The sequence below is a fragment of the Symphalangus syndactylus genome, chromosome 14 (genome assembly GCF_028878055.3).
Source record: "Symphalangus syndactylus isolate Jambi chromosome 14, NHGRI_mSymSyn1-v2.1_pri, whole genome shotgun sequence".
Taxonomy (NCBI): Eukaryota; Metazoa; Chordata; class Mammalia; order Primates; family Hylobatidae; genus Symphalangus; species Symphalangus syndactylus.
Window position 1 is genome coordinate 22971394 of NC_072436.2, and position 14420 is coordinate 22985813.

The 14420-nt window shown below is 45.3% G+C and overlaps 1 pseudogene; it reads right to left on the reverse strand.

The window, feature by feature from the left end:
• Positions 1 to 8493: 8493 nt before the first annotated feature.
• Positions 8494 to 9374, reverse strand: LOC129462587 (large ribosomal subunit protein uL22-like; annotated as a pseudogene).
• Between the last annotated feature and the right edge of the window lie 5046 nt (positions 9375 to 14420).

A 14420-nucleotide genomic window follows, 5' to 3' on the forward strand; every position in this document is an offset into this window, starting at 1 on the left:
GAGATGGGGTTTCACCATGGTGGCCAGGCTGGTCTCAAACTCCTGGCCTCAGGTGAAATACCCACCTCGGCCTCTAGAGTCTTTTTTGAATGGACAGTTTATACTCTGGTTTTTTTGTTTGCTTGTTTGTTTGTTTTGAGGGGGGCGGTTATCCTTTCTTTTTTTTGAGACAGAGTCTTGCTCTGTCGCCCAGGCTGGAGTGCAGTGGCTCAATGTTGGCTCACTGCAAGCTCCGCCTCCTGGGTTCACGCCATTCTCCTGCCTCAGCTTCCCGAGTAGCTGGGACTACAGGCGCCCGCCACCACGCCCAGCTAATTTTTTGTATATTTTTAATAGAGATGGGGTTTCACCGTATTAGCCAGGATGGTCTCGATCTCCTGACCTCGCTATCCAGCCGCCTCAGCGTCCCAAAGTGCTGGGATTACAGGCGTGAGCCACCGCGCCCAGCTGGGGTCGGTTATCTTTTCTAACCATTAGTTAAGGATATTGACTTTATTAGTCTAGATAAAAGTGGTCTCATTTGTTCCCATTCTTTATATATGTTGAAGAGTAAACTGATATTGGCTACAATTCATCATATAGAAATGTGCACAAAGGCTGTGTTGATGGTTGGTTGTAGCAGCAATGTCTTTATTTTTTCAACAGATATTTACTTTTATTTTTTTTTGAAGCAAGGTCTTGCCCTGTCACCGAGGCGTGAGTGCAGTAGCATGATCATGGCTCATTGCAGCCTCTGTCTCCTGGGCTCAAGCAATCGTCTTGCCTCAGTTTTTGATTTTGTGTAGAGACAGGGTCTCACTGTGTTGCTAAGGCTGGTCTTGAACTCCTGGGCTCAAGAGATCCTCCCACCTTGGCCTCCCAAATTGCTGGAATTACGGGCATGAGACACCGTGCCCAACTGATATTTCCTTCTTATCACGAGAGTTAGTACAGCACATAGGTTGAGAGCAGAGGCTCTGAAGCCAGATTTCCTGGGTCCAAAATCCGGTCTGCATTTTACTAGCTGTGTAACCTTGAGCAACATCCTTAACCACCTGTGCCTTAGTTTCTCATCTCCAAAAGGCAGATAATATGAGAAGACTTTAGAAAGTTTGTGGGAAATGGAATTAAGAGTTAAAAATTAAAAAAAAAACACCTTATTTTTCAACATAACCTCCATCAAGTTCAAGACACTTTTGTAGGGGCGGGCATGGTGGCTCACACCTGTAATCCTAGCACTTTGGGAGGCCGAGGTGGGTGGATCACCTGAGATCAGGAGTTGCCTCAAGACCAGCCTGGCCAACATGATGAAACCCTGTCTCTACTAAAAATACAAAACATTAGCCAGGCGTGGTGGCAGACACCTGTGATCTCAGCTACTCGGGAGCCTGTGGCAGGAGAATCACTTGAACCTGGGAGGCGGAGGTTGCAGTGAGCCGAGATCACGCCACTGCACTCCAGCCTGGGCAACAGGAGAGAAACTGCGTCTCAAAAAAAAAAAAAAAAAAAAAAAGACACTTTTGTAAGTGATGATACCAGCCCTTTAGTCCATCGCTAAAGAACTGAGAGGCCTGGGGATTTAACCATGTCAATGTAGTCTTTTTTTTTTTTTTTTTTTTGAGGCAGAGTCTCACTGTCACCCAGACTGGAGTGCAACGGTGTGATCTTGGCTCACTGCAACCTCCACCTCCTGGGCTCAAGCGATTCTCCTGCCTCAGCCTCTCAAGTAGCTGGGATTACAAGCACCCACCACCATGCCTGGCTAATTTTTTGTATTTTTGGTACAGATGGGGTTTCACCATGTTGGGAAGGTTCGTTTCAAACTCTTGACCTCAGGTGATCCACCTGCCTTGGCCTCCCAAAGTGCTGGAATTACAGGCGTGAGCCACCACAACCGGCAGTCAATGCAGCCTTTTTTACATTATTAGCTGAAGAAAAATGGATGCCCTTTAAACATTTTTTTAAGACTAGGAAACAGGCTGGGCGTGGTGGCTCACACCTGTAATCACCACACTTTGGGAGGCCGAGGCAGGCGGATCACTTGAGGTCAGGAGTGTGAAACCAACCTGGCCAACATGATGAAACCCTGTATCTACTAAAAATACAGAATTAGCCAGGTGTGGTGGTGCACACCTGTAGTCCCAGGTACTTGGGAGGCTGATGCAGGAGAATATCTTGAGCCCGAGAGGCGGAGGTTGCTGTAAGCCGAGATTGCACCACTGCACTCCAGTCTGGGTGACAGAGCGAAACTCTGTCTCAAAAAACAAAAAAAAAGATTAGGAAACAAAAAGAAGTTAGAAGGAGCATGGCCAGGCGCAGTGGCTCACACCTGTAATCCCAGCACTTTGGGAGGCCAAGGCGGGCGGATCACCTGATGTAAGGAGTTCAGGACCAGCCCGGCCAACATGGTGAAACTCCGTCTCTACTGAAAATACAAAAAAAAAAAAAAAAAAATTAGCCAGGCGTGGTGGCAGGCGCCTGTAATCCCAGCTATTCGGGAGGCTGAGGTAGGAGAATCACTTGAACCCGGGAGGCGGAGGTTGCAGTGAGCCGAGATCGTGCCACTGCCCTCCAGCCTGGGTGACAAAGCGAGACTCCATCTCAAAAAAAAAAAAAAAAAAAAAAAGTGCATTCCTAATTATTTCTCATTGAAATTCTTGTAAAATTGCCCTTGTTGGATGAGAGAAATGAGCAGAAGCATTGCTGTGGTGGAGAAGAACTCTCCAGTAAAACTTTGCTGGTATTTTTCTACAGAAGCTTTGACTAACTTCCTTAAAACACTCTCCTAATAAGCAGATGTTATTGTTCTTTGGCTCTCCAGAAAGTCAACAAGCAAAATGCCTCGAGCATCAAAAACTGTTGCCAAAAAAGGAATCCCATCATCCAAAAGTGGGCCAAGGACATGAATAGACAATTCTCAAAAGAAGATTATACAGCCGGGTGCGGTGGCTCACGCCTGTAATCCCAGCACTTTGGGAGGCCGAGGTGGGTGGATCACAAGGTCAGGGGTTTGAGACCAGCCTGACCAACATGGTGAAACCCTGTCTCTACTAAAAATACAAAAATTAGCTGGGCGTGGTGGTGCGCGCTTGTAATCCCAGCTACTCAGGAGGCTGAGGCAGGAGAATCGCTTGAACCCAGGAGGCGGAGGTTGCAGTGAGCCAAGATCGCGCCACTGCACTCCAGCCTGGGCAACAGAGTGAGATTCTGTCTCAAACAAAAAAAAAAAAAAAAAAAAAAAAAGATATACAAATGGCCAACAAACATGAAAAAATGCTCAACATCACTAATGATCAGGGGAATGCAAATCAAAACCAGAATGTGATACCACCTTACTCAAGAACAGCCATAATCAAAAAATTTAAAAATAATAGATGTTGGCATGGATGCTGTGAAAAGGGAATACTTCTACACTGTTGGTGGGAATGTAAGCTAGTACAACCACTATGGAAAACAGTGTGGCAATTCTTTAAAGAACTAACAGTAGATCTACCATTTGATTCGGCAATCCCACTACTGGTTATCTACCCAGAGGAAAATAAGTCATTATATGAAAAAGATACTTGCACACACATGTTTATAGCAGCACAATTCACAATTGCAAAAATGTGGAACCAGCCCAAATGTCCATCAATCAACAAGTGGATAAAGAAACTGTGGTGTTGGCCAGGCATGGTGGCTCACGCCTTATAATCCCAGCACTTAGGGAGGCTGAGGTGGGTGGATCACCTGGGGTCAGGAGTTCGAAACCAGCCTGACCAACATGGTGAAACCCCATCTCAACTAAAAATACAAAAATTAGCCGGGCCTGGTGTCACGCACCTGTAATCCTGGCTACTTAGGAGCCTGAAACAGGAGAATCACTTGAACTCGGGAGGCGGAGGTTGCAGTGAGCCAAGATCGTGCCATCGCACTCCAGCCTGGGCAATGAGAGTGAAACTCCATCCCTCCTCCTCCCAAAAAAATTAGGTATGGTGGTGCACGCCTGTAGCCCCAGCTACTTGGGAGGCTGAGGTGGGAGGATTACTTGAGCGGAGGAGGTCAAGGCTGCAGTGAGGTGTGATCATGCCACTGTACTCTAGCCTGGGCAACAGAGTAAGGCCCTATTTTTTTTTTAAAAAGTGTTTTTTTAAGCAGAATTCATGTTGCTCTGATAGGGGCTATTTTCAAACAAATGTCTTATCCTTAGTGCCTCAAACCAGATCCTGTTGTGAAAGTTTATGACAAATTAGTATGCATTTATTTTGGTACAAAAAATGTTTGAAATCCATGCATAGTATTTTCATTCATTATATGCATTTTTAGTGAATTTTTTGAAGACTCTTCATATCTACCACAAGAATTTTTAAATGAGGATTAAAGGAACTAATGTATGTAGAGGCTGGGTGTGGTGGCTCTCACCTGTAATCCCAGCACTTTGGGAGGCCAAGGCGGTCGGATCATTTGAGGTCAGGAGTTCAAGACAGGCCCGGCCAACATGTGGAAACCCCATCTCTACTAAAAATATAAAAATTAGGCCAGGCATGGTAGCAGGCACCTGTAATCCCAGCAACTTGGGTGGCTGAGGCATGAGAATTGCTTGAGCCTGGGAGGCGGAGGTTACAGTAAGCCAAGATCGTGCCATTGCACTACAGCCTGGGGTAACAGAGCAAGACTCTGTCTCAAAAATAAAAATAAAAAGTTTTTTTAAAAGGGGGGAATAAAAGAGGCTACTGCAATTTTCCAAGTTAAAAATAGTGGCCAGCATCGTGGGCCTGGAGGCTAGCAGTGGAAGCAGCAAAATGGAGTCAGATTCGGGATATTTTGAAGATCGAGATGATGGAATTTGCAGGTGGATAAAATGCAGAGAGTGTGCAAGAGAGAAAAAGTCATTAAGGATGACTCCAAAGTTTTAGCCTGAGCAACTGAAAGGAGAATTGTCATTAGCTGATGCAGGGAAGACTAAGAGAAGAACAGGTTGGGGAAGATCAGAGTTTAATTGTAGACTTGTTAGGCTTGAGATACCTAGTAGATATTCGGGACAGGTGCAGTGGCTCATGCCTGTAATCCCAGCACTTTGGCAGACTGAGGTGAAAAAATCACTGGAGCCCAGGAGTTAAAGAGCAGCCTGGGTAATAAGGTGAGAACCACATCTCTACAAAAAAAATACAAAAATTAGCCAGGCGTGGTGGTACATGTTTGTAATTCCACCTACTCAGGAGGCTGAGGTGGGAAGTGGCAGTTGAGCCCAGGAGGCAGAGGTTGCAGTGAGCTGTGATTGCACCACTGTACTCCAGCCTGAGTGACAGAGCCAGACCTTGTCTCAAAAAAAAAAAAAAAAAAAAAAAAGAAAGAAAGATATTCAGGAGGGCAGCTGGGTATACAAACCTGGAGTCCAGTGGGGATGATCCAGGTTGGAAAATTAAGTTTGAGAGTTAGCACATAGATAATATTTAAACCCAAGAAACTGCATGAGATCACAAGCAAGTAACTATAGATGGAGGAGAGGTTTGAGGACCACACCCCAGCACTCTTCAGCATTCATTGTTTGGGAGATGAAGAGAAACCAGCAAAAGAAACTGACAATGAGGGGCCAGCAAGGTAGGAGGAAAAGTAGCAAGAAATAGAATTGGCGGAGCCAAATGAAGAAGACAGTTGGAGAAAATGATCGACCATGTCAAATGCCACCAACAATTCAAGACAAGTAAAGACTGAGACAACCATTGGATCAGCAACATGAAAGTACTTGGCAACTGGAACAAGGGCAGTTTCAGAAGAGTGGTGGGAGCTCAAAGCCTAATTACAGGGGGGTTAGGAGAGAATGAGGGAGACAAATTGAAAGAGGGAGTATTGACAACTCTCTCAAGGGATTTTGCTCTCAAGAGGAGCAGAGATTGAGAGTACAAGGTGGAGGGTCCCATGACCTCAGGAGTAACAGACCAGCCTGGGAAACACAGTGAGACCCTATCTCTATAATTTTTTATTTTTTTTAGATGGAGTCTCACTCTGTTGCCCAGGCTGGAGTGCAGTGGCGCAATCTTGGCTCACTGCAACCTCCGCCTCGTGCCTCAGCCTCCCAAGTAGCTGGGATTACAGTTGTGTCCCACCATGTCTGGCTGATTTTTGTACTTTTAGTAAAGGTGGGGTTTCACCACGTTGGCCAGGCTGTTCTCGAACTCCTGAACTCAAGTGATCTGCCCGCCTTGGGCTCCCAAAGTGCTGGGATTACAGAGACGAGTGCCCAGCCTACATTTTTTTTTTTTTTTTTAATTAGCCAAGCATAGGGTGGCATGCACTTGTAGTCCCAGCTATTTGGGAGGCTGAAGTGGGAGGATCACTTAAACCCAGGACGTTGAGGGTGTAGCAAGCTATGATCACACCACTGCACTCCAGCCTGGGTGACAGAGCAAGAACCCCTCTCACAAAAAGAAAAAAAAAAAAAAAAGCAGAGAAATGGGGGCAGAAATAGGAGGGGCTTGTGGGATGGATCTAGAGAGAGGTTTTAACATAGGAAAAAGAATACCATGTTTATATACTGACCCAGTAGTGAGAGAAAGCATTCTTGTTAAAGTTTCTAATAAACTTGTTTTTCACTATCCGTTATTCTTACTATTATAAATTGCTTTACAGGAAATATTTTTAAAATTTGAAGGTTCTATTGGCCCCAGAAAATCAAGTGATGACTTTTTCTGGTATACTAAGGGTAAAATAATTTAAACAGTATACAGAGGTATAAAATAGAACAATGGCTTATGTATCCCTCCAGAAACTTTCCTGTCATATATCAACAAATGTGTTTATGTATATATACCATTTTCTTTTAATCTGCACAAAAGCAATTGCACTTTTTATATATAGAATAGTATCTGTCCTATATATAAAGCCTCTGAATAGGAAGAACTTCACATGAAGAAAGCTTCTGCCACTTTAAGAAAGGTGTGAAAATGCCAGGCATGGTGGCTCACATTTGTAATTCCAGCATTTTGGGAGGCTGAGGCAGGTGCATCATGAGGTCAGGAGTTCGAGACCAGCCTGGCCAACATGGCAAAACCCCGTCTCCACTAAAAATACAAAAAAATTAGCTGGGCATAGTGGCAGGCACCTGTAGTCCCAGCTACTCGGGAGGCTGAGGCAGGAGAATCGCTTGAACCCGGGAGGTGGAGGTTGCAGTGAGCCCAGATCATGCCACTGCACTCCAGCCCTGGTGACAGAGACTCTGTCTCAGAAAAACAATTAATTAGTTAAAAAGGATGAAAACAATGTGGCTCTATATTATTTCAAGAATTAAGGTCTCAATCACACACCAGTCTTCCAAGTCAGTATTGTTTTAGAGTGTCTATGTTATTTCTCTTTTGAGAAACACTTCTTCTCTTTTTTATTGAGACAGAGTCTCAGTCTGTTGCCCAGGCTGGAGTGCAGAGGGGCCATCTTGGCTCACTGCAACCTCTGCCTCCTGGGTCCAAGCGATTCTCGTGCCTCCGTCTCCCGAGTAGCTGGGATTACAGGCATGCGCCACCACACCCAGCTAATTTTTGGATTTTTAGTAGAGACAGGGTTTCAACACGTTGGCCAGGCTGGTCTCAAACTCCTGGCTTCATGTGATCTGCCCATCTTGGCCTCTCAAAGTGCTGGGATTACAGGCATGAGTCTCTGCACCCAGCCAATAAACATTTATTTTCATTGAATGGTTCTTACGTGTCTGTTCTGAGAGCCCCCAGCTAAACTGGGGTTTCGGTACCAGAGCAGCTAGCAGCCCTACCCTAATGGGAAATGAAGGGAGCTGGGCATGGGTGTCTACAGTGCATCTCTCATAGGGTACTTCTTTAACCTGGTGGAAGGTCTAATGCTTAGTTGTCCAACCTGTGCCCAGGGGCTCCTTCACATGGGAAATGTGTTTATCCTGGCAGACACTCCTGTGGCTGTTGTCTGGTCTGTGTTCAGTTTATGATTGTCTAACCATCGCTTTGATGCTGAGAGCCCAGCCTTGTGTTCTTCCCAGTGTCCCTGGAAAACCTAGGTAGCCCCTGGTTCTTCAGATGAAAGACACCCATTCAATCCACCACAGTAGGAAATGTGATCAAAGGTTTATTACTTACAGATCCTGGGCAAGGAGGGTGCCATGAGTCAAGAGTGTCATCCTCTGTCCTCAGGTCAGGCAAAGCAGAAATTAAGAGTCAGGCAGAGAGTGAGAGAAGCAACTAGTGGTATGTATAAGAGAATAGTGTGGAGTCCTGATAAGTAAGCAAAATGAGGACGGGGTCCCAGGTGGGGGAGAACAACTAACAATTGTTCTGAAAAAGTGCTAATCACAAACTTGTGGGCACAATGAACTGTTTGGCATGTAGCCCCAGGATTACAACCTTGTTCTGCACGTAGCCCCCTCCTGCAAGACCCTATAAAACCTCCCTCTAGCCCCTGCCCCTTGGCTGACAGTCCCTTCTGCTGTGCTGCCCATTACAACCTTGCAACATATTTTCACACTTTCTCTAATAAATCTGCCTTTTTTTTCTTTTAATTGCATTTATTTTAATGCTGAATTTACTCCTGTGCCATCAGTTTTTGTTTCTTCAGTTTCTTCTGGTATATCTTTTTCTTCTGGGCAACCTCCTCTTCTGGTTTAGGAACAATCTGTTCCTTTTCAGTAAGGATCATCTCAGTGTGGCAGGGAGAGCTCATGCATGGGTTAATCCAACCATGAGCTCTGTGGGTCCAATGGCCCTTCTTAGGTGCTTTGTTCACTTGGATATGCTCAATGACCAGAGAATCTATATCTAAACCCTTAAATTCAGCATTACTCTCTGCATTTTTTTTTTTTTTTTTTTTTTTTTTTTTTTTTGAGATGGAGTCTCGCTCTGTCTCCCAGGCTGGAGTGCAGTGGCACGATCTCAGCTCACGGCAAGCTCCACCTCCCGGGTTCATGCCATTCTCCTGCCTCAGCCTCCCAAGTAGCTGGGACTACAGGCGCCCGCCACCACGCCTGGCTAATTTTTTGTATTTTTTAGTAGAGACAGGATTTCACCGTGTTATCCAGGATGGTCTTGATCTCCTGACCTTGTGATCGGCCCTCCTCGGCCTCCCAAAGTGCTGGGATTACAGGCGTGAGCCACCGCGCCCGGCCACTCTCTGCATTTTTAAGCATGTGCAGCAAAAAGTCAGCACTCTTTTTGGGCCACCGACCTTGTGCCCAGCCCCACTGCTTGGCCTGGGCACCCCTGCCAACTCCACCATTGTAACATTGAAATGGTACGCACTGTTTCTTTCAGATACTTCTTGGCTTTTTGTATATGCATACACTTGATGGCCTGCAGTTTCATGAATGTTCTTAAAGTGAACACGAAGATTTGAACCTCTTGATTTGCATGATTTTGTGGGGATCTCCAGGTCAAATGAATAGCGAACCATTTTCACAGATTACCTCAGGCCACTTAGGGAAAGAGGAATAATGGTTAAATCTGCCTTTCTTTACCTACAGCTGTCTTGGTAAATTCGTTTACCACCTGCAACAAATAGGGTGTCACTTAAAGTTGAACCTAAAGCCCCTTTAAGTTTGTGGGCAAATGCCTGAGTAGTCTGTTTAAAGGAAGCGATGGGAAACCAGGGAGCCCAATCTGCTAGGCAGGAGAGATGCATTGAAGTTCTTATCTCTGGCCACCAGCTTGAGCCATTTGGGCGTGGTGTTTCACTTCTAATTCCTAGGTAACAACCTTTACTGTGTTGTTCCGGTTACATGTCGAAAGTGAAGCTGGTTCCTAAATGTTTCCTGGTTGGTTTGGTTTTTATTTAGTATTGTCAATGGATCGTTTTCTCCTCACTGACTTTTCCAGTATATATATCCATATATATTTTATATGTCTATATATATCTATATATCTTTTACATGTAGATATATATACTGGAATATATATATATAAAATATATACTGCTAAGTGTGTGTGTGTGTATACTTTGACTAGTGTAGTGAAAATGTGTGTATATATATATATACTGTTACTAGTATGTATACATATATATACCATATATACACACATATACATATATATATTAGTTAAAAGTATATATATATATATATATAGGCCGGGTGTGGTGGCTCATGCCTGTAATCCCAGCACTTTGGGAGGCTGAGGCAGGCGGATTACGAGGTCGAGTTGAAGACCAGCCTGGCCAACATGGAGAAACCCCATCTCTACTAAAAATACAAAATTAGCCAGATGCAGTGATGCATACCTGTAATCCCAGCTACTTGGGAGGCCAAGGCAGGAGAATCACTTGAACCTGGGAGGTGGAGGTTGCAGTGAGCCGAGATCACACCATTGCACTCCAGCCTGAGCAACAAGAGCGAATTTCCAACTCAAAAAAAAAAAAAAAAAAAAAAAATTAGCTAGGCGTGGTGTCATGCATCTGTATCCCAGCTACTCAGGAGGCTGAGGCAGGAGAGTTGCTTGAACCCAGGAGGCAGAGGTTGTAGTGAGCTGAGATCATGCCACTGCACTCCAGCATGGGTGACAGAGCGAGACTCCTTTCTCGAAAAAAAAAAAAAAAAAAAACCTCAGCTTCCCAAAGTGTTGGGATTATAGGCATGAGTCACCATGCTCAGTCTAGTTTATATTAATTCAGTTGACTCTTACAACCTGAAATCTTGCTAATCCCATGGCAGACTCAAGTCATTTTTAGCTTGATTTTCCAGAATATAAATATATTGACTGCCAAAAGTGACATATGTACTTTTTTCCTCCCAATTCTTATATATCTTACTTTTCCTTCATGGAGAGTTATCACAAGCATTTCAAATATAGTTAAGTACTAAATTAAAGTGAGTTAAGTGGGCTGGGCATTGTGGCTCACGCCTGTAATCCCAACACTTTGGGAGGCCAGTGAGAATGGATCACTTAAGACCAGCCTGGCCAACATGGTAAAACTCGGTCTCTACCAAAAATAAAAAAAATAAAAATTAGCCGGGCATGGTGGGGTGCACCTGTAATCCCAGCTATCTGGGAATCTGAGGCAGGAGAATTGCTCAGACCCAGGAGGCAGAGGTTGCAGTGAGCCGAGATCACGCCATTGCACTCCAGCCTGGGTGACAGAGGGACAGTCACAGAAACAGATAAGTGAAATAAAGTGAGTTAGGTATGTGAAATTAATTAAACTACATTAAATTATGTTAGGGCATCTTGGTTGATACTTGACAAAATTATGTATATATTTATAGATAAATAGATAGATATAGATAGATTTGGAAATCCAAAATTACAAATAAAAGCTAAGTGAAAAGTAAAATCTTGGCTGGGCATGATGGCTCATGCCTTTAATCCCAGCACTTTGGGAGGTCGAGGCAGGCGGATCACGAGGTCAGGAGATCAAGACCATCCTGGCCAACATGGTGAAACCCTATCTCTACCAAAAATACAAAAATTAGCTGGGCGTGGTGGTGCGTACCTGTAATCCCAGCTACTTGGGAAGCTGAGGCAGGAGAATTGCTTGAATCACGGAGCTGGAGGTTGCAGTGAGCTGAGATTGCGTCACTGCATCCCAGCCTGGAGACAGAGCAAGACTCCGTCTAAAATAAAAAAAGAAAGAAAAAGAAGAAAAAAATCTTTTGTCCATATGACCTTTCCCTTTTTTTTTTAAAGACAAACAGTTTCTTGGACTTCCTTTCAGAAAAACAAATAATTATATGTGAGAGATGTATCTATTCACAAGCTCTTAATTATACATCTTTATTTATTTACTTTCAGCCAAGGTCTCACTCTGTTGCCAACGTTGGAGTGCAGTGGCGCAATGACAGCTCACTGGCAGCCTCAATCTCCCAGGCTCAACCTGTCCTCCAACTTCAGCCTTCCAAGTAGCTGGGACTATAGGTGTGTGCCACCACCATGCCCAGCTAATTTTCTGTATTTTTTTGTAGAGATGGGGGGTCTTGCTGTGTTGCCCAGGCTGGTCTTGAACTCCTGGCCTCAAGTGATCCACCCTCTTCATCCTCCCCAAGTGCTGGGATTATGGGTGTAAGCCATTGGGAAATAATGCATCCTAAGGGAAGACGGCTTCAGGAAGACAAATTTGGCACAATAATAAGCTCCAGGTGATGGAGTATAGGGGTGGTGCCTGTCCCTCTTACCAGTCTATTTTTTTTTTTTTTTCTTTCCTTTGAGACAGAGTCTGGCTCTGTTGCCCAGGCTGGAGTGCAGTGGCGGGATCTTGACTCACTGCAAGCTCCGCCTACTGGGTTCACGCCATTCTCCTGCCTCAGCCTCCCTAGTAGCTAGAACTACAGGCACCCGCCACCACGCCCGGCTAATTTTTTGTATTTTTAGTAGAGACGCAGTTTCACTGTGTTAGCCAGGATGGTCTCGATCTCCTGACCTCGTGATCCACCCCAACCCCCCGGCCTCCCAAAGTGCTGGGAATACAGGCATGAGCCACCACGCCCGGCCGTTTCTTTTTTTTTTTTTTCTGACACGGAGTCTTGCTTTGTTACCCAGGCTGGAGTGCAGTAGCACGATCTCGGCTCACTGCAACCTCCACCTCCCGGGTTCAAGCGATTCTCCTGCCTCAGCCTCTGGAGTAGCTGGGATTACAGGCATGCGCCACCACGCTTGACTAATTTCTTGTTTGTTTGTTTTTTTTTGAGATAGAATCTCACTCTGTAGCCCAGGCTGCAGTGCAGTGGCGCGATCTCAGCTCACTGCAACCTCTGCCTCCCAAGTTCAAATAATTCTCCTGCCTCAGCCTCCTGAATAGCTGGGATTACAAGCGCTGGCCACCATGGCTGGCTAATTTTTGTATTTTTAGTAGAGACGGGGTTTCACCATGTTGGCCAGGCTAGTCTTGAACTCCTGACCTGAAGTGATCCACCCACCATGGCCTCCCAAAGTGCTGGGATTATAGGTGTGAGCCACCACGCCTGGCCTACTACTGGTCTAGTTTCTAACCCAGCCATCTGGAACACAATGTCCCTGGCCTGAGCTATCTCAGTCCCTAGGCTAAATATGAATAAAATCTAGAAAGCTTTCTTCTTTTTACATATATAACTTTTTTTAGAGACAGGTCTCACTCTGTTGCCCAGGCTGCAATGTAGTGGTACGATCGGAGCTCACTGCAGCCTCCACCTTCTGGGGTCAGGTGATCCTCCTGCCTCAGCCTCCTAAATAGCTGGGACTACAGGCTTGCACCACCCCACCTCACTAATACTTGAATGTTTTTACAGAGACAGGGTCTTGCCATGTTGCCCAGGCTGGTCTCAAACTCCTGGCATAAGCAATCCTCCTGCCTTGGCCTCCCAAAGTGCTGGGATTATAGGCGTGAGCCACTGCATTTGACTAGAGCTGTTTTCAATTTGAACTTTATAAGATATAAGCCCAGATGCAATGATTTTCCCTTTCACTTTGTCCATGTGGGAAAGTATGTTGGTAAAGTCGGGAGAGTGGCCTTGCTCCCCGCTTCTATGAGAACACACCAGGGAAGATAGCATGGCTTCAGCCCACTGAGTTTGCCAGGGAATGGAGTGCTGCTTTGGCCTCCTGTTCATCAACATGGGTGGTGCCCAGTGCCCTCTGTCATCTTGGCGATGCTATAGTACCTCATGATTCAGTCAAAACTAATCTAGGTGTTGCTAGGAGTGGTGTGTGTGTGTGTGTATGTGTGTGTGTTTTGAGACAAAATCTCACTCTGTCACCCAGGCTGGAGTACAGTGGTGTGATCTCGGCTCACTGCAACCTCTGCCTCCCAGGTTCAAGTGATTCTCCTGCCTCAGCTTTCCGAGTAGCTGGGACTACAGGCGCGTGCCACCACATCCGACTAATTTTTTATTTTTAGTAGAGACGGGGTTTCACTATGTTGGCCAGGCTGGTCTCAAACTTCTGACCTCAGGTGATCCACCCACCCCCCAAAGTGTTGGGATTACAGGCGTGAGCCACTGAGTCTGGTCTAGAAGGTATTTTGTAGATGTGATTAGCATCTATTATCAATTGAGTTTAAGTAAAGGAAATTATCCTCAATAATCCAGGTGGAGGCCGTGTGAGGTGGGTCACGCCTATAATCCCAGCACTTTGGGAGGCCAAGGCAGGAGGATCACTTGAGCCCAGGAGTTTGAGACCAACCTGGGCAACATTGCACACTCCCATCTCTACCAAAAAAGTACAAAAATTAGCCGGGTGTGGTGGTGTGTGTCTGTAGTCCCAGCTACTTGGGAGGCTGAGGTGGGAGAATCGCTGAGCCTGGGAGGCAGAGGTTGTAGTGAGCTGAGATGGCACCACTGCACTACAGCCTGGGTGACAGAGTGAGACCCTGTGCTACTCCCCTCCCCCCAAAAATAATTATCTGGGTGGACCTCATTCAATCAGTTGAAAAGTCTTCAGAACTGAGGTTTCCCTGAAGAAGAAGAAATTTGTGATTTGTAGCATCAATTCTTTTTAATTTTTAAATGTAATTAAATAAATATAAATAAAGGCCAGGTGTGATGGCTCACA